This window comes from Marmota marmota, unplaced genomic scaffold (assembly GCF_001458135.2).
Source record: "Marmota marmota marmota unplaced genomic scaffold, marMar, whole genome shotgun sequence".
Classification (NCBI taxonomy): Eukaryota; Metazoa; Chordata; class Mammalia; order Rodentia; family Sciuridae; genus Marmota; species Marmota marmota.
Window position 1 is genome coordinate 8,027,485 of NW_026000229.1, and position 13,074 is coordinate 8,040,558.

At 44.4% G+C, this 13,074-nt stretch overlaps 1 protein-coding gene across 2 annotated transcripts in view; it reads right to left on the reverse strand.

Moving 5' to 3' along the window:
* Arid3b (AT-rich interaction domain 3B) overlaps window positions 1-13,074 on the reverse strand; it is a 50,410-nt gene that overhangs the window by 8,991 nt on the left and 28,345 nt on the right. The gene's annotated exons all lie outside the window — the stretch shown is intronic.

Here is a 13,074-nt window from a genome sequence, read left to right on the forward strand (position 1 = left end):
CAGGGGAATGAAAAGCCACTCAACAATTCTCTTTCCACTAATCACCCCACCCCCTCTCTGGCCTCTGAAAGAGGGAGGGTCAGAACAGCTTCCGCCCAATAGCCCCGAGGGGAAGTGAGAGGAGCCAGGGACTTGATTAGGAAACCTGGCACCGGGCAGGAAGGGCTACTAATGAGCACCAGGGGATGGAAGGGAGGGCGGTACTGGGGTCCCTTCACAGCCGGCTGGGATGCTCGTCAGGAGGCGTGATGGATGACTGTCATTTGGCAGCCTCGGGATTAATGATCTATAGGTCAGAGGGGAGAATTCCACAGGGAAGGGTCACCGTCCAGGGCAGAGTACAAGACTTGTTGCCTTTTGATGGCAAACTCCTTTTACTGTACACAGGCTGCTGCTGCTTTTCGCGTACCTCCCCTGCCTGCCCCCATCTCACTGAGGACACACTGAGCTCTCCGGTGGTGTCACAACAGCTTCAGCAGACAGGGCGCGGGTGGGGGTGGGTGGGGGTGCGCTATTTGCTGCTCTGCTTCTCCCGCTCTCTCCCCTAAAGGCAGGCCAGTTTTCTTCTCAGTCCTAAGCATCAAAAGCCAGAGAATGGAGTCAAGGGTCCCACATTTCTGAAGAGGGAGCATGTGGTAATGCTATGGCAGGATCACACCTCTTTCCTAAGAGTGGGAAGGAGTGACCAATCTTAAAGACCTTTGTCTTGACCAGTGGTCTTTCGAGAGTCAAGGACAAAGGGATCATGGAGTTAGACTGAAAATATTCATAGGTAAAATATCAGCGGATTACTGATATACTCAGACACAACAGTTAACAAAGTGGTTAACATCTCCCCATGCTGTTGTGGACAGTGAACCTCACTCCTACCACAAAGACAAAAGCCTGATGTGGCAGAATTGGTCTCCTAGCAGGACAGGGCTAACACTACTTCCTTCTGGAGGCCTGTATGCCCAAATATACTTATGGCTTTGATAAATACACAGCTTCCATGGCATTTCCTGAAAGTCTGGGAGGACCACTCCCAAGGTTCCTTCACATAGGAGGCGCCTCCTAAGCTCACATTTCCAGAAGCTTCCAGGGCATCCTCACATGTGACCTATTCACTTCCAAGTCAGAATGTGTGTATGAATTCACCTTTATGTCTCTAAACTAATTCCTTTCCCCATCACTTCTTCTGTCCCACCCCTAACCCTCACTGTTCTTTTTTTTTTTTAATTTATTTTTTAGTTGTAGTTGGACACAGTACCTTTATTTCACTAATTTATTTTTATGTGGTGCTGAGGATTGAACCCAGGGTCTCGCACATGCCAGGCGAGTGCTCTACTGCTGAGCCACAACCCCAGCCCAAAACCACTGTTCTTATAGGTTAGGCAGGAACCTCAAAGTCAGCACTAACTCCTCTTTTCTCCTTATTACCCACTTTTAGGTTGTTAGGAGGCTCCACTGATTCACCTTTTGAAGTTCCTTTCATAGACATATTTCTTTCTGGCTAGCAGCACACCACCCATGTTCCCAATACCCAGTTACAGATCATCTATAAAGTACCACATTTCACTGCTGCCAACATGAGTATTCTGTGCACCCAAATCTTGCACCAAAACAGTTTAGTAATAAATGATTTTAAGTAATACTGGCACAATTTCACTTTAAAAAAAAGCTTCACATAATGGTAAAAAAAAAAAAAAAGACATAAAATCTACCACAATTATGGGGTGAAATATGGTATTTGAGCACATCCTGACAACTCCTTTCATTCCAGTCAGCTGGGATTTCTCACCATGCTCCTTGGGCCACAATGACTTCTGCTTCTCCGGCACTGTCCCTCCTCAGCCCTGAAATGACCTGCCTCCACTCAACCCTCAACACTGTCCACTCCCTCTAGAGAGAACTGTCCAACTACCCTAGTTCACATGGATTCCTTCCCTCAGGAATTTCTGTGATACCCTTCCAAATTTGGCAATTATTCTATAAATAAGTTTCTCGTATGCTATGTGGTATCTCAAGAGGACTGTTGGCTTTGTGAAGCAGGGACAGTCTTTCCTTTACCACACCTTGAATATTACTGTGGCTAATAAATAAGCCTATCATGCAGATTAAGGGAAAATGCTTCTCAAGGTATTCAGCTCTGTGACAACTCAATTAGGAACCTTAAAACACATGCTCGTGCTTGTGGGAGGACGGCTGAGATTCAGTTTTGAGTGTCAAATGCTGATAGCCCCAACAGAGGTCACCTTCCCCCTTCAGTCTTAAAAAGGTCTCATTCATTCATTTATTCATTCATTCATTTTTTGGTACTAGGGATTGGACCCAGAGGCACTGAGCCACATCCTCAGCCCTTTTTATTTTATTTATTTATTTTTAACTGTATATGGACACAATGCCTTCACTTTATTTTTATGTGGTGCTGAGGATCAAACCCAGTGCCTCACACGTGCCAGGCAATGTTCTACCCCTGAGCTGCAACTCCAGCCCCTCTTTTTATTTTGACACAGGGTCTTGCTAAGTTGCCTATGGCTTCATTAAGTGGCTGAGGCTGGCCTTGAACTTGTGATTCTCCTGCCTCAGCCTCCTGACTGGTTGTGGTTACTGGCATGTGCAACCATACCCAGCAACGTGGGTTAAACCATCATTAAACCATTATTAAATAGCTGGGGGAACTGGAGGCAATCACCCAACTGAAGAGAGCTCTCTGAGGGTCACTGGTGTTGGTCCTGCAGAAAACCAAATCTCCATCCCCAACATGGAAGGTGAGGGGAGTGGAAAGGTGGGTGCAGAACACCTGATGGGGAAGCCTGCAGACTGTCAGTCACTGCTATCAAAGCAGGAGCTAGGATTGAGGGCTCAGAGGGCTTAAGCGCTGTGCTGCCAGGTCCCACAGTACAAGACTAGTCACAGGTAAAGAATGGATGGAGAGTAGGGGATTTTGAGATCCCAGTTTGAGATTCCAATACAATGGGGTAAAAAAAAAAAAAAAAAGGAAAGATGTTAAGAGAATATGTGGCTGGATTTGTGAGTACACACAGCAGTTGTGGCTGAGGGTTTACAGCACAGCAGGGTTTGCCCAGCTGAGGGAGTGCCATTTATTAGACCACCTTGGAGAGACATACCATACAATTTTAGAACTCCATGTATTAACAGCTTTCAGACTTTGCATTATTTTCTTCGGGATCTCTTTGCAGTGGTAATTGTCAAATGTAGAGAATACATTATACTTTTAGAAATGGTCATCATTCATTTGGAAGCAAGCCAAGTGAACAGGATGAAGGGATCAGGATCCCTTCATCCTGAAAGGACATTTATACTATTTTTTACCTTTATTTTATTTATTTATTTTTATGTGGTGCTGAGGATCGAACCCAAGGCCTTGTACATGCTAGGAGAGAGCTCTACCGCTGAGCCCCAACCCCAGCTATACTGTTTTTTGACTGAAGAGGAGATGTGGACATCTAAGACAGACTTTCCAGTGTGGCTCAAACTGTCTCTAAGGGCAATTCCCCAGAGAGGAATGACATGTTCATTCTGAATAGTCAATGGACTAAATGTTCAGCCATTTGAGACAGCTTCTTTGAAGAGTAACACTGTTATAGATGTAGAAATTTTGTTAAAAATTAGCCTCTCTATAACCACCCAGAGTGTGACTGTATTAGAATGAGAACTGCTTAGGGAAGGGAAATGGTAAATGCAGAATCTGAGAAGACAAGAAGGGTCCAAGTGGTGTTTGAAGTCCAGACTATAAAATGGCTTCTCCCAGAACCTGCAAAGGGAGAGCAGCCATTCCTGGGAATCATCTCCTCATACCAGAGGACTGCAGCTAATGCAGGGACACCCTGGTAGTGGCCCCTGCAGCCAGTCCCACCCTGGGTATACTGGGATCCTGCTTTCCCTCACCCCACCTCACTGCACACGGACCCCTCTGGTTAGGCACTCTGGTTCCAGAGATCAAGTCAATAAGGGAATCAGTCTGTCTCCTCTGTTAAAGGGTTAAAGCAGCTCCCGGGGCAGGTTGGCCCCTGAGCACTGTCAGAAACACAGCTGAGGCCACCCACTGGGTAACTCTAGATGACAATATGATTTTTGCATATTATCTAGACAATCCAGATACAAAAAATCTGCCCTGGCTTTAATTCTTCTGATGACCAAGATTCAACTGGAATCCTCAGGTTGGTCTGTCTCAACAGTTCACCTTGTCAAAGAAGATTCTTCTATGAAGAAAGAGGGAGAGTCTTTTAGCTAATACATACTCCTGGGGAGTGGGACTCAGGGACTCAACAGATTCCACAGATTCAGTTTCCCCATCTATGAAATGAGGAATTTTAGAACTGACTTTCAGTTCTAAAGTCTTATGACTTTCAGAATAAAAAACCAAAACATAAATTGATAATTGTGACTACCAGAGAGAGGATAACTCACTTTTAGGGAATAATGTTGCCAAGTGACTTTGAAATGCATGATTTGGGATCTTTTTCTGTGAAGGACCTTCTATGGGGTTTAAGACTAGGTCCATGAATGAAGTTCAAGTCCACAAGTAATGGTTCTTACCCCTTTCTTCAGGAGAAGGGGACAGGGTTTCTGACTCTCTTTAATATCCTCCTCTAAGGAAGCTGTTCACCTGAGAGGTAAACCTGTTACCACAATAAGCACAAAAGCAGCTTGCTGTGTACCATCAAGGAGGCAATCACACATCTGAATTGAGCTCTCTGAGGGTCACTGGTGTTGGTCCTGCAGAAAACCAAATCTCAGCTTCCAACATGCAGGGTGATGGGGGCGGAGGGGTGGGTGCAGAGCACCTGATGGAGAAGCCTGCAGACTGTCAGTCACTGCTATCAAAGCAGGAGCTAGGATTGAGGGTAATTAATCATGCTCCCTCTGACAGGAATCCAGGGCCTTATCTGTACCCCAAGAAATACCGCTGGTCTCCAGTTCCCTCCTCAATAAAGGAGACTGACAGTTGCAACAAAGAGGCTCCTTATCAGATTTCAGCCAGGGAGCCTGAGGCAGCCCCAGGGACGGATATAAAAGGCTTTTATGAGGACCCAGTGAAGCCTCCCTGTGGGACTCCTGGGGCTTTAACCCTTGTTGGTGGGAATGCTGCTGGGCACTGGCACTATCAGGCCAGAGTTGTCATCGGGCTCTTCCAGTACAGATATGGCCAACAAAAAATGTTCCCTGGCACTTTACCTTTCTTTCTATCAGACAATACAGAAGTAGCTAGGGTAGAGGTGAGGGCAAGAAAGGAAATGGCCACCTCTGGCTCTAGAGACAAAGATGGAAGATGGCAGAGTGCTGAAAGGAAAGCCACTTCCTCTTCATAACAGAATATGGGCATGTTCAAGTGAAGACCAGAAGCAATAAGGAGCAGGGTCCCCAGACAGACTCACATGGCTGCTTTCCTGCCTACTGGTCAGGGGTGAGGGCACAGGACCCAGGGCGTGGCTCTACTAGGGACCCTTGCTGCTTTTTCCTGGCTTTGAAAGAGATCATTAATCATTTCCATAGCCTGTCAAGAGAGCCGACCAGGGAGCCTAGATGAGTTTAGAAAAACTCATGTTAAGCAGGGAATGTGCACAGGCAGGCAGGCCAGCTTCCGAACCATTCCTCTATAGCATTCTTGTGCTGCTCAGGGAAATGACTGGTGATTTTTCCCCAACTTGTTTATGTAGAAAATACCTCCCCATGGGGAGACTGGGTGGCAGTGTCCAGCAGTCTGTAGCCTGACTGTTCCAGAGGGAGGGCAGAGGCAAGGACATGCTAGTATCCTATTTTTTTTTTTTTTTTAAAGGGAAGCCTGGTGGCTGAGTTCAGAGCTCTGGATCGTCCTTGTGACACAGCGAGCCCAGCCCCAGATCCCATAATTTTTTTGAAAGAGAGAGAGAGAGAGAGAGAGAGAGAATTTTTTAATATTTATTTTTTAGTTTTCGGCGGACACAACATCTTTGTATGTGGTGCTGAGGATTGAACCCGGGCCACACGCATGCCAGGCGAGCGCGCTACCACTTGAGCCACATCCCCAACCCGCTAGTATCCTATTACTGGGCTGACAGGTATACTTAAATCTGCTGCCTCCAATTGCACACTGAGTGGGTCTGACTTACATATGGTATGGTGCACTAACCTAAGTATACAATGGATCTCTACTTCCATATGCACCCATGTAACCATCCTTCAAGACAAAATACAGAATGTTTCCAGAGTCCCAGAAAACTCCACCACAGCCATTCTCAATCAATATCCATCCTCCGATCCCACCAGCCTGGAGGTAACTAACCACTATCCTGAAATGCATTTTCCTGAACTTTATATAAATGGAAGAATATAGTATATAAGCTTTTTTAAAAAAAAAAATCTCATACTTTTTTTTTTTTTAAAAGTCACTTAAAAACAACCACCACCACCACCACCACCACCAAAACTTTAATTTATTTATTTAGGTACCAGGGATTGAACTCAGGGGCACTTGATCATTAAGCCTCATCCCTAGCCCTATTTTGAATTTTATTTAGAGACAGGGTTTCACTGAGTTGTTTAGTGCCTCGCTGTTGCTGAGGCTGGCTTTAAACTCCTGATCCTCCTCCCTTAGCCCTGGGATTATAGGCAAGCGCCACCACTGTGACTTTTATTTATTTTTTTATGTGGCACTGAGGATCGAACCCAGTGCCTCACACATGCTAGGCAAGTGCTCTGTCACTGAGCCACAACCCCAGCCCCATAACCTTTTTTTAAAATGTAATCTTTTGGGCTGGGCTTGTGGCTCAGAGGTAGAGAGCTTGCCTTAGCATGTGTGAGTCACTGGGTTTGATCCTCAGTGCCACATAAAAACAAATAAATAAGATAAAGGTATTATGTCTATATACAACTAAAAATATTAAAAAATAAATAAAATATAATCTTTTGTGTTTGGCTTTTGCTCAACATTAGGACTGTGAGAGTCATTTCAGGTATACAGCAGCAGTTCATTTTTTTACTGTACTGCATTATGTCTGTGCCACAACTTATTAGTCCATTCTACTACTGATGGGCATTTGAGTTATTTTTTGTTTCTAACTATCATGAATAGTGATGCTATCAATATCTTTGCATGTGTCTTTCATGAAGAACAGCACTTGTTTCTGTTGGGTATACACCCAGAAGTAGAACTGCTGGGTAACAGGCTCAGCATGTTAGCCACAAAACAGATTTCCAAAGTGGTTGTACCCATTTATACTCCCATCAGCAATGTATGGGAATTCTAGCTGCTCTACAATCTGGGAGGCTAATTTTACCGCCCCCCCCCACACACACACACACCGGCCCCATATTCCCTACTGGTAATTGAACTCAAGGGTACTCTGCCACTGAGCTACATCTCCAGCCCTTTATAATTTTTATTTGAGTCAAGCCTGGCTAAGTTGCTGGAGCTGGCCTTGACTTTGTAATCCCCCAGCTTCAGCCTCCCCCAAAGCTAGGATTACAGGCAGGTACCACCATGCCCAGCTAAATCACTGTTTTTGATACTCCAACTTGTACTACTAATTGCTTGGGTGAAATTCAATAATGACATAATGTTGTATTCTGCTATGGTTAATAATAAATGATGATTATGGTCATGCCATCTCTTTCCTTAAAAACTGCAGGGCTGCTCTACTAGTGAGATCTTGATAAAACTTGTCTTCCAAGTGAACAGAAGAGAAGTTGGCAAGAGTGGACTGTCAGACCCTCTCTGCTCTCCCTGCTGCTGGATTACCATACCTTAGCTAGCTGGGAGGGGTACACCTCAAGTGCCTGGATATGCACCATTATCTGATCTTCTACTGCCAATCTTGCCACTAGACTCTTAGGCCTTGCCATATCCTCAAGGCATAAGTGGGTCAAACTCTCACTTCAACCTTTCCTTAGATCAGCCCTTGGATAATTAGTGAATATTGGCTCAATTGGAACACAATAGGCAAACACTATGAAACAACTCAATTTTACCATCCACGTGCTAGAAAAACCAACAAAAGATTTTTATTTTTATTTTTGTAGTGCTGGGGATTGAAATTGAGGCCTTATGCATGCTAGGCAAGCACTCTACATCTAAGCCACATCTCCAGCCCACCGATAAGACTTTGAAAGGAAAGATGTTGAATTTAATGACAAACTGCGCCATTAATTGCATGCCTGTAATCTCAAGGGCTCAGGAGGGTGAGACAGGATGATTGCAAGTTCAAAGCCAACCTCAGCAACTTAGCAAGGCCCTAAGCAACTTAGTGAGATCGTGCATCCAAAAACAAACAAACAAACAAATAAATAAATAAAACAAAAAGAGCTGGGCATATGGCACAGTGGTTAATAGCCCTTGAGTTTTCAATCCCTGGTATTAAAAAAAAAAAAAAATTCCAGGCTCCCTTCCCATTCATTGTGGATAACTGAGTACTTATGGAGTATTAAATGATTATTATAAGAGGTGAAGGAGAAACACCATGTTTATCATAGCAGCTGGATCACCTGGAGCAAGAAAAGGACCTGGCCTCTGACAAAGGGCTTATCCTAAGAGTCAAAAATATGCATTTTAGACTTTCATCTGGAGATAAAGTTAGAAAGTGAAGACCACCAACTTATTTAATCTGACAAAGACAACATATTTTATTCTATCAGGAAGGGTGTCCAGGGCACAGAATATTTACTATAAGATACAAAGAATACAGAAGAAATCGCCTTTACCAAATGGCAAAAGCAATATATGTCATGAACATTTCCTTGCCTGAGATGGATAGATAAGCACACAACAGAAGGAAAAACACTCAAATTGCACTTTGAGGCAGACCAAGCCCTTTTCCCACAGTAAATTCTTTGTATGTACACATCAAAAACAGATCCAACAATCCATTGGGGAAAACCAAGGTCAGTAGGCAGCCTTGACCAGAACTAGTGGGGGTGGTAGGGCTTCTCTACTAGTGAGGTCTTGACAAAACTTGTCTTCCATGTGAACAGGCAGGCAGTTCCTTAGCTGGGGGTGGGAGTTGGGGGGTGGGGAGAGCAGGAAGGGACAGCCCTGTTTGAGGGCATTATGGGTGTGTTTCCTCTGATTCTATCCCATCCTGCCTTGAGAGATGCCAGTTTCCTTACCCCTATGAGTTGTCATACCTGCTTTTTCAAGAGACAGGAGTGATAATCCTGGGATGCAGATTCCTCTTGCACACAGCGTTTTTTTACCCTGAGCTAATCAGCTAAATACTATGGGACCTTCTGCTGCGCCACAGCCCATGGAGGTAGCCAGCACTCTGTGGGGCTCAGAATGCTGAAGGAGAGACAGGCTTATTGGGTAGTCCAAAGGGAAGTAATGGGGTTGCCAGTGTTAGGGAACACATTTCCCAAAAGCAAGAGCAGGGGCTAGGGTTGTAGCTCAATGGCAGAGCTCTTGCCTCACATGTGTGAGGCATTGGATTTGATCCTCAGCACTACATAAAAATAAATAAATAAACAAATGAATGAAAGAAATAAAGGTATTCTTGTCCATTTATAACTAAAAAAAGAAGAAAGGAGGAGGAGGAGGAGGAGGAGGAGGAGGAGGAGGGGGAGGAGGAGGAGGAGGGGGAGGAAGAGAAGAAAAGAACAATGTTCTGAAAGTTAGAATATTAAAGGCTAAGGTCTGCTCTCTGGCCATAGGTAAGTCCCGGAATCTTGGGGCTGATTCATCATGGCTGCAGGTGATAATCTTTGCTTTCTCTATCCCATTGAGCTATAGCTGTGGGCAGCAGATAATGGGCCAAAAGAGTTCTGTAAAGTGTATGGGTTAATAATAAAAAAATAACTACAAAATTGCCAACATAATTTTCATCACCACCACCACCACCACCACCACCACCACCACCATCATCATGGCTCTTTAATGAGACTATACTTTTGTTTCACCTGCCAGGAAACAAGTTTTTCTTCCTCACTGATGAAAAATAGAATTGTTTATACACAGCCTTTGCTTATCAGACTTATAAATCAGTCCCTCCCCTTGGGCACTGGAAAACTAAATGGAAAATCTCTCAGGGAATAGTAGCTCAGAAACCACCCACAGTGTGTTAAACTGGTCAATTTTTTTTAGAAGTTTTTTTTTTTTTTTTAAGAAACTTTACTTACCAATTCCCAATCTTTTTAAAAATTTTTATGTGGTGCTGAAAATTGAACCCAGTGCCTCACACGTGAGGGGCAAGCGCTCTGCCATTGAACCACAACCCTTGGCCCCTTTTTAGAGGTTTTTGACTTTTTTGCAAAGAAACATACACATACACATGCCTGATGCACCTGCAAGTATATGTGTGCCAACAGCAAAAGTAAGCAAAAGGACATTAGAGTTCTGAAATCTAACTCATCTTTCTTAGAGCAATATTCTTGGCAGGGCCTGGGGATACAGAGCAACTTGTTTTATTCAATTTGGCTTCAGTCAGCAAAAGAGGAAATACATTATTTAGCAAAGAAAGCAAAAAAACATTTGGTCTGAGAGATTGTTGGTATAGTTTTCACATAATTATTTTCTTCTTTCTTTTTTTTTGTTCATCAAGGGTAGTTCATTGTCTGTGGGGAGTTCAATAGAAAATCATGGATACCATAATACAGAGCACAAAAACTTACAAGCTGACTCTAAGATAACCTTCTCATTTTACAGATAAGGAAAGCATGGCCACCAGAAGGGAAGGGTTTGCTCAAGATCATGAAGAGGGGTGGTTGTTAGCCCTGGATTTGCACTCATTAGTCCAGAGCTCTTTCCCTCTCCATGGGTCTCCTGACATGATTGCAGCAGTGCCATTCCAAGGCCAGCAGGAGACAGCATGAGTGGGGCACTGCCTCAGCTCACTCTACTATTCTCAGGCTCCTTTGCTGTTCAACTGGGTGCTTACCAGGGTGCAAGTCCCTAGACAGGCCTAGACACCAACGGCTGACAGCTGAAAGGACCATCTGTTGCGGTCAATTCAACCAAATGTGTTAATAGCCGAGAGACAGCACAAAGCAGCAGTTAAAGTCTGTGCCCTTCTCCCACTGGACTGTCGTTTTATCACCTGCAGCTGCAGTCATCGGAGCAGCCTGCTGAGTGCTGCCTCTTTTGCAGCCCAGTCTACTTCCTTGGTGGTAGCCTGCTGTGTCAAAGCTGCCCGATCTTGCTCACAGTGCAGGTGGACATCACAGGCCTTTCAAATTCAGGCTATACTCATCACTCCTGCACAATCTACTACTTATCCTTACATTAGCTCCAGAAGCTGAGTTGCTGATCTTCTGCCAAGGTCTGAGATTTTTTCCTTGGTCTCAGTTAACAAGATCTGGCTCAAGTGTCCTAGACACTCCACTTTGGGAATGACAAATAAGTCATATATGTCTAGGGGCTCTTGGCCTGCCGATTCTGGGAAGAGCAAAGACAGCAAATTTCACATGATTCAAAGTACAATCTGCTCCTAGCTCTTTTGAACTATCACTCTAATTTATCAGATAAGAGCATTACAGGAAGGAGACTCTAGGTCTTTCATACACTGGAGCCACAGCCCCTCTGAGAGGCTTTTTCTGCACTCCAGCCCATGGTGTGGGCTCCCAGTACCCTCTGGCAATCAGTGTGTGTGTGTGTGGGGGGGGGGAGCTCAAGATACCACCTGACACAGGCCCACCCTCAGGTACTGAAAAGAGGTTAAGGTGATTTCCATAATGAATTTTTTTTCTTACAGATCATTTTTTTGGGGAGGTGGGGTGGTAAATGGGAATTGAACCCAGGGATACTCTATCACTGAGCTATATCCACAGCCCTTTTTATTTTTTTTGAGACAGGGCTAATTTGCTGAGACTGATCTCAAACTTGAGATCCTCCTGCCTCAACCTCCCATGTAGCTGGGATTACAAATGTGTGACACTGTGCCTGGATTCTGCAGAAAAGAATTTTTATCTTTACACTCTTCCCCATCCTTCTATGGCAGTGGTTCTTACTAGGAGGCAATTTTGACCTCCTAGGTGTCACTTAAAATACCCAGAGGCATTTCTGGTTGTCATGACTTGTGGGTGGTGGTGGTTAATACCTAGTGAGATGAGGTCCAGATACTGCTGATGTCCTCCAGTGCACAGGATAATCCAGTTCCCAAAGCAAACAGTGCTGTGGCCAAGAAATCCTGTATTAGAGTAACTAACAAGCAGCCGGCTGAACTGTTCCCTCTTATTGGTGGTGATAGCAAATAGTGAAATATCTGACACAAGTGCTGAGTAGAGGACAAAGATTTACTCAGGACCCAAAATAACCATAAATTGACCAAAGGCAAATACTTCTACTTTGGGTTCACTCAGAAATACACTAAATGACTATCTGGCAGCCCCAGAATAGCAGATAGATAGCGAAGAGTGCTCTCTACTGACCTCCAATCAGGGCAGCTGTAGAAAGGAAGAAGAGGCACCCAAAATCTCAAGGGAGCTCAGCTGCCCTGCATGGCAAACTGAGTTATGACAACAAGAAGACTATTCAGACAGCAAACATGCCAGTACCTCTCTGCCTAGACCTGTGCTAACATTGTGGGCACAGATGTATGACAAAGTAGCTGTCCTCGAGGAGCTCCTACTCTAGTGGAGACATGTAGCAGTAAACAATTACTGACATTCGCTCTTGGCTAGGCTGATCTAACTTCCATTTCCCCTTAAAAATCCTTCTGGGAAGGGGAAAAACAATAAAGTAGAAAATAAAGCAGTGGAGCTACAGTGCTGATTAAAATCTATATTGCTATGGCAGCCCCTCTGAGACAGGATCAGCTCCTGGGTTTGCACCAGCTGGGCTTGTGAAGCTTGTAAATAATTAAAAGGTAATTGGAAAGGGAGACCAAAGTATTAAGTGGATTTCTCTCTCTCAGGGCAACCAGGGAGTTTCATTGCTGCCAGTCACATTATCTTTCGGGATTATATTCTTGTTTTTTACTAACACATGCAGCTCCAGATAACCGTTGGAGAAGTAAACTAATTAGGGCCGCTTAAACTGCTTTTATAGGCTTGGAGATTGCAGGGAACGAGATTTAAAACTTTCGATTGCCCTTTTAAGTAAACCAGCAGCAATAGCCCTGCTACCAAGAAGGCAATAAGGCTTTGGAAGGTGAAAAAGGGAGG